The sequence below is a fragment of the Columba livia genome, chromosome 3, assembly GCF_036013475.1.
Source record: "Columba livia isolate bColLiv1 breed racing homer chromosome 3, bColLiv1.pat.W.v2, whole genome shotgun sequence".
NCBI lineage: Eukaryota > Metazoa > Chordata > Aves > Columbiformes > Columbidae > Columba > Columba livia.
The window spans coordinates 21,056,408-21,078,246 of NC_088604.1; positions in this window are offsets into that span (position 1 = coordinate 21,056,408).

Here is a 21,839-nt window from a genome sequence, read left to right on the forward strand (position 1 = left end):
CGCAGATCTCCCGGCTCGCTTCCTTGACTTTCTATGTGTTGGGATGCTCTGATCTTGTGCCTGGTAGAAACAGTCCCTTAACACTAACCAGCTATCTTGGGCCCCTTTATCTTCAAGCAGCCTTGCCCATGGGATTTCCCCTAGCAATTATTTGAAAAGGCCAAAGTTTGCCCTGCTGAAGTCCAGGGTTGCAATTCTGCTTGCTATCTTGTTCCTGCCACACAATATCCTGAACTCCACCATTTCATGGTTGCTGCAACCAAGGCAGCCCTCAACCTTTACTGCTTCAACCAGACCCTCCTTGTTAGTGAGGATGAGGTCCAGCAGTGGCTTCTAGTCACCTCCTCCACCCTTTGCATCAGAAAGTTATCATCAAGGCACTGGAGGAATCTCCTAGACTGTGGCTGGCTGGCTGAGTAGTCCTTCCAGCAAACATCAGGAAGAACAGAGTAGGTAGGTAAAGTCACCTTCCTCAACCTGCTGGTCATGCTTCTTTTGATGCAGCCCAGGATATCGTTGGCTTTCTGGGCTGCAAGGGCACATTGCCAGCTCATGTTGAGCTTCCCATCAACCAACCAACTATGGTGTCAAATCAACATTTTGTGTTACTGGCTCTCAAAAAAATCTATACCAAACAAAAATCTTCATATTTCTTTCTTACCATTCAGAATGTCTTCAGTGGTCCCAAGAAACACATTTTGTTTAGGTGTAGGATTTAAGCAGGTTGAATTACAGAGCAAGGATTTGAGAGATAAGGGGAAATAGTCATAAATGGGGAAAGTTCACATAGGAAGGTCCTTTTTTATTTGTCAGAAATATTCTGTAGGCCTATATAACATGCTGTAATGTTATAATGATGGGCAAATCTGTCGTCAGATATTCAACCTATGCCTGGACTTTGGCAAATATCCTTTATGCTGTTTTGCTGAGAGGAACAATCCTAAAACCAGCTGCCATATCTGTCATGTTCAGTCCATCAAATGCCAAGTCCAGTTTCAGGCTCTTTCTACATGAAAGAAGCAAGTGGAGAAGGACATGCTTCTGGGAATCCAGTTTCCCCTCAACTGACTATAGAAAAAATAAAATAAATTCCTTAGAACTAAGATTTAATTGTTAGATAGTTAAGTGTGAGTAATCTTCTACCCTAAGTACATGCAGATTATGGTATTACAAAAGATTTATATTAAGAGTGTAGAATTCAAGCACTCTACTCCCATTAACATCCCTTTACCGTCTGTCATTTACAGCTCTTAATCAGTAGTTAATAAGACATGAGTCCTGGGTAAGGTTATTAAGACTGAAGAAGGGTTGAAAATAAATAAAAGAAAATTGCAAGTTTGCTTGGTAGGCAAAGAGTTGTTAACCCTGTGGTTAGTGGACTGCGTGTGATTTGTAAAACATCTGGAAATATTCTACAAAATTATTACCAAAAAATCATGCCTGTGGACACCATCAAGAACCAGTCTTTAATGGCAGATGTCATTCATTCTGTTACTGCATGTTAGCAGAACAATTGCAAATTGTTAAAACAGGGACAATAAGGTGGTCCATGCCTGGAGGCTTGGTGTTTCTTCAGATGAAAATAAACAAATGAATAAATAAATAAACAAACCATATTCAAAACAGCAGCTGTCTGTGTAACGAGATCTATCTTTTAAGGAGTGACTATATAGGGAGAACATCTCAGTTGGAGCAATAGTTTCTAAGCTAAGGTCAAGGAGTAATTTGCAGCAGTGAACACATTACCTTTACAGCTATTGCTCCCCTGTTATTCTAGGCTGTATTTTTTCTTCCAAGGTTTTAATTCTGGATAGTTCCATGAGAAAAATGATTATTTTCTGAAAGGCTCTAATCAATCCTATATTGCTTTATTGTCCTTAAAGTGATTGTTGTAATCATATCACTATTTAATCATGTCAGCATTTAAAAGCTCCCAAAATAGATTCTGAAATTAACATTTTCCTGGGTTTTATTTTAGCAGGTATTACAAAAATAATACCTGTAAGTGTTATGCAAGTAAACAGTAATATTATTGTGAAAATGTAAAACTGATTGCAAGAAAGGACTACAAACTGCCAGAAAAAGAGCTTAAGAGACCTTCATTTGAATAAGGTGTATCTGCTTTCCTGCATAAGAAAACTCAAGTGGGAATAGAGATCAGAAAATTTAAAATTGTTTCACATTTATTTAGTCCTTATTCACACTAGTGTGTATTTCCCTTTGAAGTAGAACTGTACATAGAAACATGCACAGTTTATTGATGAGTTTCTCAAATAACAACACGTTTGTGAAACCTGACAGACTGATGCCTTGACTTTCTTTCACAAGAACAACATTTCCTTCAACACACTATAAAATGTCTTTTCTTTAGGACAGATGACAAAACAATTAAATCTGATATTTTTTTTTTTCAAATTTAAAGTAAATTGCAATTAAAAGTATGAGCTAGCTGGGCTGATCCTCTGTGTGTGCACTCTACTCTTGTTGATGGAGATTTAAAATAAATGTCTTGAAAGTCTGGACTTTCTTCAAAGTCTTTCTTCTTCATTTACATATTTGAGATTGTTTTACAGTGGACACTGACAATGCCATGCGTTTTTTTCTTTCTCAACAGGAGATGAATAGATTTATTTTACTCAATTGTAGAAAATAGATCAAATTAGAGAATCCAAGATATTGGGTGCTCAGTCTACACCATAAGCCAAAATTCACATTATATTCTCTAAATATTTTATAAACTACCAGTTTATCTTCTCCATTCAGTAAAGTTATTGCCCTTCCCTGTGTTTTATATGGTGACATTATAAGATAAAGGGTGCCTGATTAAGCCTGATGTTGAAATTAAGAAAGATGTCGGAGGCAATTTAAAAAGAAAAAAAAGCCTCAGAACCCTGTGCCATTCTTGTGCTCTTGTCTTGTAGAGCCACATCTGTGTGATTTTACTTTTCTTGAAGCAGTATATCTCATGCTCACTAGGTATCTTTCTGTACCAGTTCAACTCATTAATCCTGCAACTAGTAGTTAAAAAAGATATTAAGACATATTTGTCAGTTGAGCTAAATTACCTCTGAAGGTTTCAGCCGGCACCAAAGTGGCACAAGGAAGAAACAGGTGTGTACAATTTTTTCTGTTTTATGGAAGTTTCATGTGAATGTACTTCCCTTCTATTTGAAGTACTCAGTGTATACTATGAACATACATGTGATATCATATGGCAGTTTAGCTAGCAGGTGTTTTGTTCTATCGAAACAAGCAAACACAAAAGATTCAATTACTAAATTTAAAAACTCTTTTCCTAAACACTTAAATTTTCAAAATATGGACTCCTTTTTAGACCTACTATTAATTTCACTTAAACACGTATTAATTAATTATTTACACATTTATTTGTAAATTTATTTCCCCTAAACAAAGGAAACTGTTCTTGTGACATGGTTGTTATTACAAATGGAATCTAGCAAGAGTTAATCCAAGTAACTTGTTGATCATGGGTCTTATCAATTTCAGCAGCACCATTATAGAAAGACATTTGTATGATTTATTGATGTGTGAATGCTTGTGGTCTTTAGATACTTTTTGATATCTCTCCTGCAGATAACTGTCTTGCTTTCCATGGAATTGGCTGAGCAAATGCTCTCAAGTGACATTACAATTTGCATATTCAGGTTGAATATCTGAGAAAATGTACTTTCTACAAGTTTCAAAGTCCTCTTTTGCTTGCTGCTGAGACAGCATGTATGAGCAAAAATATACTCATTTGGGCACGAGCAACATGGATGGTTTTGACTAGTTGTGGTACACAATAAAATTGACAAAATGGCACCTAATGGCACGTGAAATAACAGTTCAGCAAGCAACAAAACTGCCTTGAGATTTCTTTGAGATTTCACATTTATGACCATGTGCTGAAGCTGGAGGTTAGCTGCAAACTGTATAATGACCAGTTGCCAGCATCATGTTGTGGTGTTATTGCTTAGCTCTCTTGCCATGAATCACTGTGAGGCAACACAATTAGCAAAGGAAAGAAGGAGGCAGGGGAGGTAGGGAGGGGTGAGGAGAGGGAAGGAAGGAAGGGAGGTAGGGAAGGAAGGGAGGGAGGGAAGGAGGGAAGGAAGGAAGGAAGGAAGGAAGGAAGGAAGGAAGGAAGGAAGGAAGGAAGGAAGGAAGGAAGGAAGGAAGGAAGGAAGGAAGGAAGGAAGGAAGGAAGGAAGGAAGGAAGGAAGGAAGGAAGGAAGGAAGGGAAGGGGATAAATGAAAGCAAAGGCTGAGGCAATATACGTTTCAATACTAACAAGAAAAAGCAATCTATCAAGGAATTGTTCACAAGAAACCCAGCAACCCATCACCTTGAATAAGTGTTTGCTAGAGCTCTAAGCTGAAGTATTATTGAGGTAATGGCATAAACAAGAAGTTTCTTTGAAAGGGATCAAAAGAAAAAGGGTTTGCAGGAAAAACAGAGCCCTCTTTCCACCCCCAAAATCACAAGCAAGCAAGCAAGAAAAACGTGGCAACTAATAAAATGAGAAATGCTAAAATTCAAAGGTGAAGACAGTACCCATAGACCAGCTAAAATGGAGAATACTAGGTATCACTGTAGACAGCAAGACAGAGATTGTGGTTGCTTATGCTGCCATCGTAGAGTGCAAGAGAGTGTAGTGATAAAGGTACAAGGAGGTAATACTCAAGGAGACAACTGGCTGTGTGCTAAAAGCAGCTACTTTCTACTTTTGATGACATTTATTACTCATAGGGAAGTGTCCAGTGTTTTATGACTAATATTGACTGCTGATGAGGAGCCTGTATTATTCCATGAAGGCAGAGAGAGTCATTACCAGACCAGCACAGACCAGGGCAGAATTAGAGGACACTTTTGTTTCACTGCTTGAGAAAGCACATGAGCAGACACTGTTCAGGGACAAGTAGGAAGGTTTTTAAAAATTTAAAATTTAAAAAAACAGCTAGTGCTCATTTCTTGCCAAGGTGTGAAGCAGCTTACTTGGAGTTCTATAGCTTATTTCTTTAGGGCTATTTATTGTCTTCTATACAGTGTTTCAGAGACAATGTTGGCATGAATCTTTTTCAGCTAAATCTCTTTTATGGCAAATTTCCTGTGTATTGATGAAATTTCCTGTGTGTATTATTTTCACAGCAAACCCTAGGGCAAATGTATCTCAAAAGTCAGGGGAAGAGACAGGAAGGACTAGACTTTCTAAAATTTTTCCCAAAACATCTGTTTTGACAGACTTCGCCAATATAGTAGTAATAATCATTGGGTAGTCTTCTTCAGTATATTTTGCTTACAAGAACTCTTTACATGTCAAAATATATTTGCACTTCAAATCCAGACAAAACCACAAATCAAACTTTCACTTTTGTACCAGACCTTTAAGAAACGCATTTATGGATTATAGGAATGCTTCAGACTAGACATTCCTAATGTGTTATCACATTGTTTATTTTTTAATTTCTAAAAATACTCTCACAAAATCAAAAGATGTTTTTAATTCATTTATTTCTATTAATCCTACAACAACAAAAACAAATAAGTAAGAACAAGTAAGAAAAGTAGGTTCAGGAAGAAATATCAATAAACCAACACGTGTAATAGTCTTTTGTGAAATTCAAACATTAGCAGCAGAAACTGTGGCAAACGAGTTTGGTTAAAATTCGGTATGCTTATTAAAAAGAATAAAGGTTATAATCTCAGAACTGCCTCTGATAAGAACTTTTCAGCCTCAGCAGAACACTAAATGAAGAAATGTTGTACATTTTAGTACTACTGAATTCATCACATGGCCTACAGGCACTATTGTGATCGTCTTATCTGACCTGCAGAGCACAAACAAGAAGACTTCACTGAGTTCAGTCTTGTTTGAAATAGAGAACATGGAAGTTTTACTTCTATGAGTCCACGGTTTTATCGCAGACATTCAGGAAGTTCTTGGAGGAGATGTGAGGAAAGAGAGGAGTAGCGTGCACATAGACAGTTGTCACCAGGCATATCTGGAGCTGTCGTTCTCCATAAGCCTACTCAGGGGGATATCACACACTTACTTCTTCAGAGTCCTGGCCATGGTCTGGACTGGACCCTCACCATTTGTCATAAAGCTAAGAGAGACTTCTGAGAATAAATGCCAAGAAATTAAATATGGCCTTCATTATATGGCATTTATATACCTAAAAGTTTGGTTTTGTTTTTTCATATAGATCTTGCTTTTCAAAATGCATTCTAAGTCCACCTTCTTTTTGTATCTCACTAAAAATAATGTAAAACTGTTAAAATAGCGCTCATTGAAGTAATTGCTTCTAAGCAAATAATATAATTTTAAAACAGTGTTTATTGTTTGTATATATTTTTAAAAATTAAGGTTAAAGAGAGTTAGTTTAAAATTAAGTGATATCATAAATACAATACTCATTGCATTTAATTCTAATTTATATTCTCCTTTTTTCTCTTCAAATTATTGTCTTCTATTTCCTTGTCATTACCTTGGTAATTTCCTCCACGGCTTGATTTAGAAAATGGTATTCAGGAGGGCACTTGAGGATGAATGGGCTAAGATATAATAATTCTGTTTATTGTTTTACAGATTACAGGGAGCAATTTGTTTTGTGAAGGAGCACAGAACAAAACAGGCACTATACTGGAAATTAAAGGTCTGCCAGTGTGCTGTACAATTCTCTTCTGAATTAAAGATTAATTAAATACTTAAAAAAAATCAAAGTAAATGTCAGAGGCAAAGAGCTGAAATTAAAAAAAAAAATAAAATTACTATTACAAGCATAGATAAGACAAAATAATTTGAAATATTATCACAGATAATGAATAATAATGTCTGAAAAATAATCTTCTCTTTTTAAGGTCCAGGATTCAGTATAAACAGATATTGATATGATAACAATGATACGTTGTTGCGTACTTAATTACTGTGGTTTCAGAACTGATGATGTTGCTTTCCTCTCATGTATATTAAACTACTTATGATTTCCACATAAACAATAAAGGACCTTGTTTGTGTAAGTAGTTTTGACTGATGAAAGTCTTCAAGACCTTTGTTTCTCCTAAGGAAAGAACAAGGAACATGAAGGTTTTAAATTGAAAAGACACAGTCTGAAATCCCATAAAAATTATCAACTATTAATGCAAAAGAGACACATCATAAATGAGATTTTTCTCCTACTAAACTATTTTTCCCATTACTCCATTCTTTAAGTATTGAGTGCTGTGAAAGTTAAGCCTTTTCTAAAGAAAAGGGACCAGACCCAAGAGTGACTGGAAGGCTTCTTTTCAATTTGCAGTTAGGTAAAGAGTATAATAGGAGGGGAGAAGGAAGAGTGTTAAACATTAGATATTCAAAGAAACAAAGAGAAGCTGTCTTCTTCAGCCTTCTTTTCCCTTTTCCTTCCCTATCCTCATATATACATGTATTATTTCATTTGTCTTCTTCTCCATTTGTTGCTTCACAGTCCAGCAATTCTCATCTTCCCCTTTCTCTTCTACATAATTTTGTGTGGTCTTGTAAATTCTTTAATTCCCCCGATATAGCTTCCCGATTGAAATATACTCTGTTTAGCTAGTTAAGATGTTTGAGAACTGCATAAAAACATTAGCTCCTACTTTGCTTGAGAGCTCTTGGGAGTATAGTCCAGCTGGCTTTGCATGACCTCCCTCTTAGGCAGAGGGAAAGGGACTCCTTATTGCTTTCTCTTGCTCAGACAGATGATGACTTGACTTCCTCCTCAGACAGGATTTTTACTTCTTTATAGTTGTTTGCTGTCTCTAGGCTCTGGTCAAAATTTTCCCAGTACTCTGAAATGTCACCTGCCCCACTTAATAGACTAGGTAACATTACACGGTGACAGACAAGACTAAATCAAAGGCCCCGTGTACGTGGGTATTAAAATATTTTACTGAACTTACAGATGAAAGAAGGGTATTCAAGTCATTGAATACACTCTTCAAAGAGTCTTAAGCAGCAGAGAACTGGCTTTAGGAAAAGAGAAAAGGAGGAAATCAGATGGTGTAGTGACTTGCATTAATTAGAAACTCACTGAGCTTCTAAAGATATCTTAGATATTCATGTGAGAAATGAGTATGTGCGTTATATGCATCAGACTTACTGAGAACAAATTCTCACTGTGAATTATCATTCAAGCATCTGAGTTCTCTATATACACGTACTTATGAATTTGCATTTCAACAGAATGTGAAGCTGAATTATATGAAATCTATTTTAGATAAAATACTCAAGCTTTGAGGGAGAAAATCTCTAGAGCTACAAATCTTCTATCATTTTTTGTCTATTTTATACTTGCCATTTTACAGACAAAGAGAGGAGCTTACTGCTGGAGGTAATTCACTGAGTATTGAAAACAAGCAAACAAAAAATAAAAGAATAAGCTTTATATTAATAATAAGTTTTATTATTTGTTTATTTATATATTTCAAGGGATGCTGTTGTGTGTGTACTGGTATGTGTGTGTTTTATGAAACAGATTTCTAAATAAAACAATGGACATCAGTTTTTACATAGGATTTCACTGAAGTGTCTAATAACACATCCCGGAGGGTCTCTAAAGAGCTGTCTATCAAAGAAGATGACCAGAAAGAAATTTTAACATTTATGTTGTCTTTAGTTGTCCATTCCAATTGCCAAGTGAACAAAAAGCTTCCATGGCTTGAATTGATCTCTCAAAATATGAGAACACAACAGGAACAGGAGGGAAAGGGAGCAGATAATTTACTAACCTGCAACTATTTGGCAATTTTCAGATTAAAAATTTTGATGCTTCGAGCTTGGAAACGAACATTTCTGTTCAGTGTTCTTTTGGGTTTGTTTAAAAGAATTTGTATTATCTCTTGCTGTCAACTGTTGTACGCACTGTATGTTTTAGTAGTCCACAATTATTTGTACCATTTGTTCACTATTTCACGTTTAAATAATTGATGAACCTACACATATGCTTTGTGATCAGCTAACTAAATTCAAGGAAATACTCTCAGACAAAGATCTGCCCACACATCAAAGAGATTACAATGGATACTGGAACTCAGGAGGTTTGAGGCTTCTAACACTATCTCTGCTATAGAGATAACACCAAAAATCTCTATAGTAAAAGCAGAAAAATATATGACTGTAGATAGGCATCAAGAAATCTGAAGGCATCTCTAAAATTCTTGTCAAGGTGGATGAGAACCAAACTCACTGGCAAACACATAAATCTTGCTTTCCCTGTTTATCAGGCTGTTCAGATGTTTCAGAAAGAATATTTTTTTCCATTGCATTTTTACTTTTTTCAGCTATCTCAGGGATGTATGGAGGTATGCAAAACATACCAGAACATTATTGATACTCACTGAACTGCAAAACAGATTTGAGTTGTGCTCTACTTCTGTGAGTTTTAGGTAAGCTTTGACTTTATCCTAAACACTCCACACATCTCCTTCTCTCCCACTGTATCTCATGTTCACCAGGGGGAAAACATTCCTTTACTTCAGTGGGTACTGAATCTAGCTCTATGTAAAGGTTTCAGACTTGACATGTGAAGCTGTTTGCTCAAAAGTATTTTCAAGTTGATTCTTTCATCTCGGAGGTAATTTATATCCACTATCACATAGTGATGTTCCTACAATGCTTTGCACTGGAACTTTTTGCTAATAATTGCTATATACTTATGCTTACTTCTGCTCTCATTATTTTTCCTAGTAATCTAACTGAGACATGAAAAGAATTTAAACAGTTAATATATGACAACAACAATACAATAGATTTCCAGCTATGCAGGTGTGACAGATGTGAGTTATTTTTTACACAAGAATAAATCACTCTGCCCTGTAGCTGCCAGGCTGTCAGCTTCACCTGCATAATTTGGAGAGAGCATTTCCTCATTTTCATAAAATGGCATATTTTAGGTCCACAGACTTCTTTTGAATAATTGCTGGTTTCAGGAGAGTCGATGCTCTCCTTTCGTAATGATCTTTAACATCTTGGGAATTTATTCTGTTTTATAGAAAGAAATCTCAACACTTCTTCAAAGTCTAGGTAATTAATTGAGTCCATGAAAGTGAAAAAATGTGAGAACTGAGATTTTTCTCACACAATTTTTAGTTACAGCAGATGTTATAGAAGTCTTATATTTATATTATGTCTTTCAGGAATATGGCACAATCAACTAAGTTTAGTTACCAAGGAATCTGTTTCTAGGCACCTGGGTAGTCTTCATAGATTTTACCTCTCTTGCTAAATTCACACCATTTGTATCTCAGATGAATTCAACCAAGATAAAGCTGGGCTTGTTTTTCTTCACCTTTCAGATATGAGATGTCTGCACTATAGGATGTTACATGACTTAATTCTGCTATTCATTAGTTTTCATTAAATGCTTTGAGATTCTCAAATGAAGGATGCTGGAAAAGGGGGATTTTTTTCCTTTTTCTCATCATAACAGTATTGGATACCTGAAATGCAAGGGCATGTGGCTTTTGCGGATATCTGGTTAACAGCTATTCAACATAAGAAACAAAGATAAGTGACTGGAAAGCTAATAAATTAAATACCAAGGCACATAAACCCCAAAAAGATATAATGAAGACAGTAACAAAAATGAGAACGCTTAGGTCTCCAACTGATGGACTCAAGAGAGTAGGAGTCTGCTACTAGTGACTGCCACCTAATTGGCTGGAAAGGACCAGGCAGTCTGTGCTGCTTGTGCCTTTGTGAGTGCTGGTGGGTGTTTCTGTGGGTGACAGAAGAGGCACTGCTCTGCCCATACTGGTCTGTGAGGCTGCCTGGAAAGTTGGACTCATTCGCACAAATCAGTTTGAATAGAGGCAAATGCAGAACTTGCTTAGTTCTAGTTTTCCCCAAGAAGGTAATTGTAACTGTCTCAAATGCAGGTTTGTGGGCTACGTTATAGTTTGCACTTTAGAGGAGCCTCTAGACAATTAATGTATCTTAGCACTGGCTTAACCAACATCTGTAGTTAACCACCTCTGTCCTTTGACAACAGAACGAACCCAGGTGACTTAGGCAAGAAAACTAAATTTTAGAAGGCAAGGGTTAAGTGAGAAAAAATCTTGACCATAGGCTGTGAGAAAAAATAGAAGGTTGTTTTCTGATTTAGAGACCATGGAGCTTCGAGTGTAAACCTGTAATTACTGTGACCCTGCATCTGTAAATAGGGTGGAAAGAATTAGAGAGACAGGCCTTTTTGCACACAATGCTGATCAATACAATAGGCTGTTACCAACAGAGTCTTCTTAAATAATTTGAGGAGTGTGCTGAAAAACTAGAGATTGTACAGGAAAAACTGTGAAAAAACAGTTCAAGTTCTCGGTATGTATTTGGTACATTTCACTTCAGGACATCTTCACATGAAATCCTAAGGGTCTCTGGATCTCTGACATACATTTACATGTATTTCCCAAACAGATAAGGAAAACAGAAATATTGTTTGATCTCTCTCTTAGCCTGATTGTTACAAGGTTATTTTTCCTGTATTACAAAAATGGTGTGCACAAAATTCTATAAAAATTTGGTTTTGAATGTCAATTCTGAGATTTTCCAGAAACAAATTACATAGTTCATCACATTAAATTAATGTTTACAAGATTCATCAGTTTGAAAGATCTTGATTTATGACACAGACTTTTGTCTCTTTAGTTCCTGAAGTGATTGATACAAATAGTTATCATACTTTGGATGAACAAGCCAGTAAAAAGGACAAGATACTAAACAATTGTGGTTTACAGGTTATTAAGACTCAAAAAAAAAAAGAGACATATATGTTGTAAGTAGATGGACCTTGGTGCTGTTCTGAGACTTTCCTGGAAAATACTCCCTTATGCCCTACAAACACAGGAGCACAATATAGAAGAAAAAAGATGTCTGTGGCATATGAGAAGGGAAACCTAATGCAGAAGAATGTGGAGCTTAAGAGGGAAAGCATTTCAAGCAGGTAAAAGAAGGGAGCTTTACTTGGGGATCCCCTAGGGAAACTGGACTCCTTGGGAGGAGAGAGAAGGTCATGGAGTAACCTGTGGCCAAGCAAAGGGGGCTTGACTATGTAGTGCAGAAGTATTCAGACGTTAGGATATACGGGCACAGGAAAAGTTGGGACTGAAAAAGGAGGGCGAACTTGTGTGTGCCCATGGGGAGTGTTTCTAAATCTGCACACCCTGTCCCACATTGATTGCTGGGCAGTGTCTTCTCCAACCTCATCCTTCACTGTTGTGAGTGCTGTGATATTAAGCAAAGAATTTCTTGCATGTTTGGATCTATGTAAAAAATAGATGGATCTGTAGCTTTATAAGACCTTTATAAATTCTCATGTTAGAGGACGAGTGATTCATGAGACTGAGAATGCTAAAGTATGTACAAGTAAAGACTGAGAAAAATAACCTTTACTCTGACTGACTCAGCTTACCTGAAAGTTTGATTGTTTTTTTTGTGTTAAAAGGAATCATTTCTGTTTTGTGGTTCACAACATCTCCACATTTTACTGCATTTTGTAAGAAAGAAATCTTTCATGAGCACTTTTCACTTAATGAAGGTTCATGTAAAAATAAAATGCAAGAAAATTTTTGCATGAGATCACAGTACAGCAAAACAAGAGGCTGAAGAAGAGTGTCCAACATTCTGTTCTGTGCAGGGTTCACGGACGCTGGCTAGAAGTACACAGGTTGATACAAAATAAACCAAGACTCTCCTGGTCCACATCCCACTCCCATCCACTATTGTTGACTATGTATAGCTCAATGTAAAGTGAACATTTTCAGGTATATGCAAGCCTCGCTGTTTTCAAAGAAATGCATGTCTGGGAATGTTGAAACCCCTAACACTGGGATTTTGGCTTCTGGATGATTTAGAGACTTTCATTAAAAAACTAAATATGGAAACTATGTGCCTCTCATTCCCATTGACTGAGGCATTAAAATTCCAGTTCTGTTTTTGAAGTAGTTATTTAACTTAGGCACTTTTGTCACAAAGTTCCTTTCTAAACTATAACATACGTTCATTTTACAACTCTGGAAGGTGCACATATTCATATTACCATCTACACTGGATTTGGACATAAATATTTATTAAAATTCAATCTTCCCTCAGAACATCACTCACAAAACTCTAGATGAAGTAAAGTCAGGATGACAGGACACAGATAAATGCTAATACATTTGAACTTTTGCTAGCAGTAGTCATCTTTGATATTAACACAGTCCCTTCTTTTGTCATGCTCAGTATGTTGAAAAGTTATTTTAACTGCCTAAGTCTAATAACATCACCAGTCATAATCCATTTCAGAATCTGAGGAAAGTCATTGACTTTTTCCCCTCTCAGTCATCTTCATCATCTGCCTAGACTGAACAGGACAAAATTATTTTCACTTACCAGGGATTTCATAAATCACTGATACTGTAATAATTGCCAAGTATCACAAGAGTTCTGCTGGTGTTTAAATAAGTTTAGCTTGAAATTCATGCCATTAATGAAAGAAAAAGACATTTTCAGAGACTGTTTTTATGCATTTTTCATCAGATTACTGTCATATCATGTTCACCACAAAAGAATAAACATTATTTAAATATTAAATTACTTTATTACTTTATATTACTGAATGCACTGCTTATAAGTTGGTATTCAGGTGAGTATCTGGGGAAAATGTAAGAGCATTTAACAACTGTATTGTAATAAAATCCTCACAAATGCTCTGTAATGATTCTGTCTGATCTGATTTACTATTTTTTGCTACTAAGACAATAATGCTTAATACAACTCCTTTTACTTTTAGAGCTTGTCAGCTTTGTCAATAACAAGTCTGGAGACTCCTGAGAATTTCCATCCATCTTTTTCATAACTTGGTGAATGTTTGCCAAGTAGGTACACCTTTCAAAAGATGTAGAACACATGCACCATCATGTCCCTGAAATGTCATATTTTTCATGTTGATCAGTCAATATATATGAGATTTCTTTTTTTTCCTTCAAGAGTTCTCAGGATATGTCTCTAATCTCCCAAATAGCACAAAATTTTGGCGTGGCAAAACATAAGGCAAGCATGTTAAATAAGAAGATAAATAACAACACAGAAAAACAGTATTATGAAACAAAATACTAATAAGTGGATAAATAAAAATATTTCAAGTGTCACAATATTTACTTAATTCATTAAAGTACACAGTCCTCAACATCAGAAGTGCACTTTACCTTGAGAAGGCAAAAACTGTGAGTAGCCAAGTGCATCACACCATGAGAATGCATTAAATCACCATAAAGATTAATACAAAGCAAAACCCACCAGTTATTAATTCAGATAACAAGTGTTAGCAGATCAGTTCACAAGTAAGAGTCAATTCGAAGTCATGGTGCTCTAAAAAGACCAAATAAATCTACAGTCTTTCAGTAAAACATAACCAATTTTATTTAAAATAACCCTTGATAAGTCTCAAGATTAATCAGATAATTGTCCAAGACAACATACTGACTAAGGAATCATAATTTAACAACAAAATTTAGTGGAAGAAGAAAAAGGTATATCTAATATTTTTTCTACAGTATATAACCAATAACATTACTGTCATGATTTAAATTAGAAAATTAATTCCCAAGACACAGAAAGTATTTGAATGAATGGAACAATAGCTTAGATTTTCTTTCATTAGCTTATGCACTTATCAGCTGCACTGTCTTAAAAAAAAAAAATAGAAATGTTTTATCTCAAAAAAAAACTCCAGTAAATCATGAGGTGATATCATCTGTCCTAATTCTAAACATACAGTAAGTACTTCAAAATTGTAAAGACCTAGTTCTAGACTCAAAACAGAAGCAAACAAATCTTGAAATTATTTGGAAATAGGCAGTGAACAATACTAGATGCAAACAAATTTCTAGTAAGAAAATGGGAGGAAGATCTCACTTTTCCTGTGCTGAATTGCAAAAGAGCCTGGATGTAACATCCAGAGTCCTGACCATGGATGTAACTATTTCAATATTAATATTTGATTATACATAAAAGTTTCTTATATTGATTTCATTTTTGGTCCTCATCAGAACTAACAACCAGATAAATGTGAGTGAATTACATGATCAGTCTACACTTCTAAAACAAAATTAAAATTCAATGAACAATGTTATTGATTTAAATGCAGGTGTTTAAGAGCAGTCTGTCAGATATTATACATGCTTGTAATGATGAAGGTAGGTGTAGTTTGACAATAACTCAGTGAATAATTAACAGGTTTGTTTTTTGTTGGGTGGAATAGTATGAAACTGGTAACAGTTACTAACCAAGATAGAAATAATTTTTTCATCAGTGTTTTTTTTCAGTATCCACCATTTCCAAGTCTTTAAAGGAAGTTAGCCGCTTTTGTCTTCAGCTGTGTTTGTATTAAACCCATTATGTACTTGTATTCCTTACTTGGTTCCTTCTGCTCAGTCTTTTGTGATCAAGAGTGACTTTGGTGGGACTCTGTGGCAGAAATCTATTCCATGTTCCAAAAAAATTACCCTTAATTGTCCTCTGGATCAAAAGTGCTCTCAGAACACACTTTGAACATGATGACAGCTATAGCAGAACTCCGGCGAGGAGCATCCTGGGAGCTGCCATGTGACGAGCAGCTCCCAGACACAGGCTGACTCCTCAAAGTGCCTGCTGGGTCACGCTACACTGCGAGCACAGGTGCCTACAGCTCTGCACAGTGTTTGCTGCAGTTGTTTGTTCCATCCGAGGGTCAGGACAGGAGGCTTAGTCTTTCTTCATTATAAGGATGTTGGGTTGTTTTGTGATTTTAACAACAAAGTGTAAAGTCAGGCTTTAACATTTGGTCTAGTTTTCAGTTTAATCCTGACTGTCCCAGGCTTCATGTGAGGCAACACCAGCCACTGCAATGGGAACAGGTTTCTGTGATGATTTCGAAGTGGGAAGATTTTTTCTTTTTAATCAGAAAAGCAAATGTTATATAAAGTGTCTGAAGCCACTTAGCTTTCTAGGCAACATTCTGAGTCATTTGCAGCAAAGAGTCCACCTTCTGGAAGGCAAAAAGCAACAAAATTCCCACCCAATAGGGGTGGGAATGATGAGCTGCTTTATGCTACTGCCATCAAGGAAAGCACCAAGCAGGACACAGAAGCTATTTAACAAATAAACAAAATTGCTGTAAATGTGCATTGTTAAGACAAAGTTAATAATTCAGGCAAACTCTCTAAGGTCTGACAACCCCTTGAGTATTCCTTAGTGTGGTAAATAATTAACATCAAATGTAAGCCCTGCTACATGACAAAAACAAATGGAGTGTAATAATACTGAAGGCAAAATAATATGTCTGTATTTCTTTTTTCTTGACAGGTGCAACATTATTTTGCTAATCTGAAAGTTAGGTGTTCAGGATAGCTAAAAAATTTTGAAATATTTGATCCCTCAGAAGCATAACCTCCCAGAAGAATACATATCCCTAATTTCAGCTTTCACTTAGTAAAGGTGACTTATTTTAAGCCTAAAACCTTTGTGATTATCTAAAAAAAAAGTAATCAAGGCTTTCCTGCATCATTTCTCAATTACAAAGTAAGGTATGTATATTAATAACCCAAGTGATAATTTGGTTACTTTTATTTCAGAAAATGATTACTTTATCTTTTGAACTAATTATGGAAACTATTATTTTTTCCCAGTTTTCTCTCCCAACATGTGTGTGGTCCAGATGGAAATATTAAATCACTAATGCCCAATAACACAAAATGTTAGAAGTATAGACAGTTGTTAATACGAGAGCTATTATAGGGTGATAATATTCAAAGTTTAAAAAAAAAAAAAAATCTATGCTCATGAATTTATTGCCTTTCTCTTTTTTGGCTAGCAATAATCACAATGCACTGAACACACAGTAATGAGAAGAGCTTCTAAAACCCCTGATTAACTCAACTGGGCATGAAGCACTGCTCTGTGTACAATCATGGAAGACTGAACTTGGACTGCCCAGATCCAAACCCTGCATTATGAATAATCCTAACCCTGCATGTGATTAACATAATTGGAAATGTCATTGCGCTGAGAGCCATTCTCATCCATCACTGAGTAGTCAGGTGGACTAATCACCATCTATGTGTAAAAATGTGCTGATTTTGGCAGCATTGTGGTAGACCTGATGAACCTTTACTTCTATAACAGAGTATACATCTTCAAATACTACTTTGGTGCAGCTAGGCAAAACACCTCTGGCAATGGGGCATCTCTGTGACCTTTGCCCTCAGCTTGTGGTGGCTGAAGTCAGGAAAAAAAACAATCCATACACTTATGTGTTGGCAAGTATTTCCAATAGGACTGAGTCAACAATTCTAGTGATGATGATAAGACAAACCAAGTTGTGGTTATGAATTATGGTTTGTCCCTCCTTTTTTTATGTAATGAATCCTCAAGCTGCTTCTGCACTGGTAACTTACTCTACGCCTTTCTTTTTAGAACAATATCCACAACAGGGTTGTCCTGGTCAAAACGACTGAGGTGAAGCCCTACTGCACAGTGGAGCCCTAAATATATACAAAAAATTCACTGTTTGAAGTGGTAAATGCACTTGTCTAACTTCAAAGGCAAAATCAACAAGTTAACATTCACGTTCTTTTGAGATTGAACTTCTCTTTCACTCGGTGTAACTGAGTTCCTTCTGGCATTTCATAGATCTAGGATTGTAAGGTGAGCCTTTGGAGTAGGCTATGTCTCCTCTAGTTTGACATGGGACCTACACAAAAAATGCAGTTTCCTAACTTTGCTTTTTCCTCATAAATCCTAGAATTCATGTTTCATTGTTGTGGTTCCACATTTTTGTAAGAGTAAAAAGCCCAACATGTTGCTCCTTGTCAAAACTCATAAATAATTATCAAGTGAATTTTTCATTTATTCCAACCAAAGTATCACAAGTAATTTTGATGTATAGTACCTGAAATCTGCGTAATAAAACAATACTTATAGGTGGGCAAAACATTAGAAAAGTTAAAAATACCCCTAAATCAATAAGATAAACTTTTATTAATATGAGCAGAGGTGACAAATAAAACAATTCTGTATATGTAGAGACAAAAGATTTCTATCCTGGGCTGCCCTACCAGTGATTGATATATACAATATTGCAGAGAGGTGGGAAAGTTTGAGAGAGTTCAAACTGACTTAGATATTTTTTACATCATGAGTTGAGTGGGGCTCCAAAGTAATTTTGGCAGTTTTGAGAAATGTACCTGTTTACTAAAAGACTTTGAGAATGGGCTGATGATTCAGTTTTCTTTACTTGTAAGTTTATGGTTTGAGATACCTTATGAAAATCTCCAAAAAGCTCAGAACACATTTCTTTGAAGCCAGGCCATCTTGTGATGTTTTACCTCCACAAATTAGTAGTGTCTTCAAAACCACTAGTCACTGTTTTAAAACACTGACTATAAAGGTATTGTCGATCCCTTTTTCACTTCCAGCTCCCAATTGACACCAAGCAAAATGAACAAAGAAAACTGATGCTGTGCTACCTTTTGAGTCAAGGAAAGTACAAGCAGTGGAGGATGTGCAACTAAATTCTCCTTATTACTGTTTCCTACATGCTTAAAATATCCCAAAACTGTAAGAATAAATGCTAAAACAAATGCCCCCACCCAAATACCCATTACCCCCCACCCAAAAAAAAAAAAAAAAGCAACCCCAACAAAACAACAGCAACAACCAAACAACTTGGTTTTAAAAATCAGAAATATATTACATTTCTTATATACAGACAAGTTACAAACTATGGTTACTCTACAGTGTAAAATAATACAAAATAAACACAATTTATTTGCAAAATAAAACGATACCTAGTGGAAAGCAAACTTGATGAGTGGAATGGGAAGAAGGCTCTGCCTTGTGCATATCACATACACTGGAGCCCTTAGCTTCTGTTAGCAATGAGTTTGCTTTGGCATGCAACACAAGCATTGAATGTTCAATGCTAAGCACGCTGCCAAAATACTGAAGCTCTTTAAAGTCTTCTATTAACAGATTTACATTCATTTTTTTAATCTGAAAGCTTGACTCTTGGGCCTTACAATTTAAATAAATTTTAGATTTTTTTTTTTTTAATGCCAATTGTTACTTGAGTGGATTTTGGTACCACAGACAGGCATTACTTGCTTTCCAGGTGATGCTTTAAAATACTTCAAAATATTAAATTTAAGGCAGTAATACATAAGAAGCAGGATCACAGAATCACAGAATCACAGAATGGTTGGGGTTAGAAGTGATCTCTGGAGATCATTTAGTCCAACCCATCTGCTAAGGCAGGTTCACCTAGAGCAAATCACACAGGAATCCATCCAGGTGGGTTTTTAATATCTCCAGAGAAGGAAACTCCACAATCTCTCTGGGCAGTCTGTTCAGTGCTCTGTCAACCTAAAAGCAAAGAAGTTTCTTCCTTGTATTCAGATGGAACCTCCTGTGCTTCATGCTATGCCCATTGCCCCTCATCCTATCATCGGCACTATTGAAAAGAGTCTGGTCCCATCCTCTTGACACCCACACTTCAGATATTTACAAACATTGATGAGATTCCCTCTCAGCCTTCTCTTCTCCAGGCTGAACAGACCCAGCTCTCTCAGGCTTTCCTCATAAGAAAGATGCTACAAATCCCTAATCATCTTCTTAGCCCACTGCTGGACTCCCTCCAGTAATTCCTTGTACTTCTTAAACTGAGGAGTCCAGAACTGGACACAGTATTCCAGATGCAACCACACTAGTGCAGAGTAGAGGGAAAGGATAAGCTCCCTCTACCTGCTGGTCACACTCTTATTAGTGCACCCCAGTTACCTTCTTGGCCACAAAGTTCCATTGCTTGCTCATGGTCAACTTGTTGTCCAATGTCCTGTACTGGTGTTCGGGGTTATTCCTTCCCAGGTGCAGGACCCTACACTTGCCCTTGTTAAATTTCATCAGGTTCTTCTCTGCCCAGTCCTCCAGCCTGTCCAGGTCTCACTGAATGGCAGCACATTCTCCTGGTGTATCAGCCCTTCCTCCCAGTTTTGTGTCATCAGCAAACTTGCTGAGGGTGAACTCAGCCTCTTCACCAAGTCATTGATGAACAGGTTGAACAAGACTGGACCAGAAGAATCTTCTAGTTTATCAGATACAACTCCCTTACATTAAAATCTGCTGCAGTTTATAATGACTTTCATAAAATGAACAACATTCTCCTGAAGGTTCAAGAGGAGGAGCTACTCCCTGTGTATACCAGGAACCCTGTTCTAATACAATTTAAATTACAACGGCTATGTATTGACATAGCTATTTTGAAAAAAAAAAAAAAAAAAGCTTGATAGTTGCCCTGCAATTGACTTTCTTTTTTGATCTCATCATTCTCTGCCCTTTCTAATTGATAAACTGTTTCCTCATGCTAAAAAATTTCCATAGGCTTTGGTTAAGTTCCTGGGCAAAGAACATGTTCGCTAATCAAGTCTTCGGAAGCAGATTTAGAGTACTAATTACAAGCAGCTGAAGCCTCTATCTACTTACAGTTATGATTACACAGCAAGTTAGACAAGGAGCTTCCTCTCTGATTTCTGCTAAAGGTTAACCAGGACCTATTGACATAACTATTGATATAACTAGATATTGTTGATGTAACTAAACACTACATACAGGGGTTTTGACAGTGTGGCAGCCTTGTTTAATTACGTTCCGCAGAAGACATAAAATGTGTTGACGTGGCAGTTGCACACCCCACTCTTCCCCCCCCGCCCCGCCTCGCCTCGAGATGGAAGGTGCAGGCACATCCCCCTCTCCCTCAACACATCCCCCCACCACCCTCTCCTGCAATGGGGTTAACAGCTTTTTTTGTTTGATCCCAGAGGCCATTGGCCAGGGTCGTTAAGAGAGAGAAGGAGGGGGCTCAGAGGCGCCAAGGAGCCAAGAAGTTGGGGGTGCTGACAAGTTTCAGGGCACCCCACAGTCAGTGTGGGGGTGCAGAGAACCTTCTGGAATGCCCAGTCAGATCTGACACGGCTATAAAACGGGGTCCGCCGAGGCTGCCTTTTGTGTGGTCCTCTCGGAGCGCGGGCCAGAATGCTGTCATCCAGAGCCCTCCCCTTAGGCAGGATCGCTGCCCAAGGTAATCTCCCAGGACTGGGACTGCCTCACCCAACTGTGTGGGCGAGTGATAAAATACTGAATATTTCCTTGCAGAATTTGCGGGTGTTTCTTTTTCCTCACTAGACAAAGTGAGGGTATTCTATGCCTAAATGGCATGTGTATTTGTTTCTTGAACTCGGGGATGGCTCTGACATTGTTTTTGTGAGCCACGTGTATGCACACTGTGGATCTCCATTGTTATTATTTGCTGCACCCCGATAATTTCCTCAACTGTTATTCAAACCTGTGTTTATGTTACTGGAGTGCTACAACCCCATTCTTTACCAGTTAATCTGCTGCACCTTTTTGAACAAAATAAAAGTTTGTTTTGGACCTTGTTGTCCACCTAAAACTAACTTTGGGGTGCCTCCATGACAGTTGTGTGTGAAGACAACAGTTTTGCAGAAGGTTTACAATTTTTTCCTTCATTTTAGAAGAGCCTTTATAAAGGCAATTAGTCTTTTTGCTGTCAAGTAGTTTCTGTAATACTTAGATTAAATAACTGAAATGAGAATTCTTGAAATAAAAATAGTGACCCTTCTTTGCAGCTTACACAATACACTTCAATCTGATTGTCCTTTCCTCCTAATTCTTTTCCTATGAAATTATTTTTAAGGCTCTGATGTTAGATATAGCTCATTAGCACAGAATTTTTTACCATATTACTGAAAAATTAAGGTGTGAGAGATTTCGATTTTGAGTCATACTGTA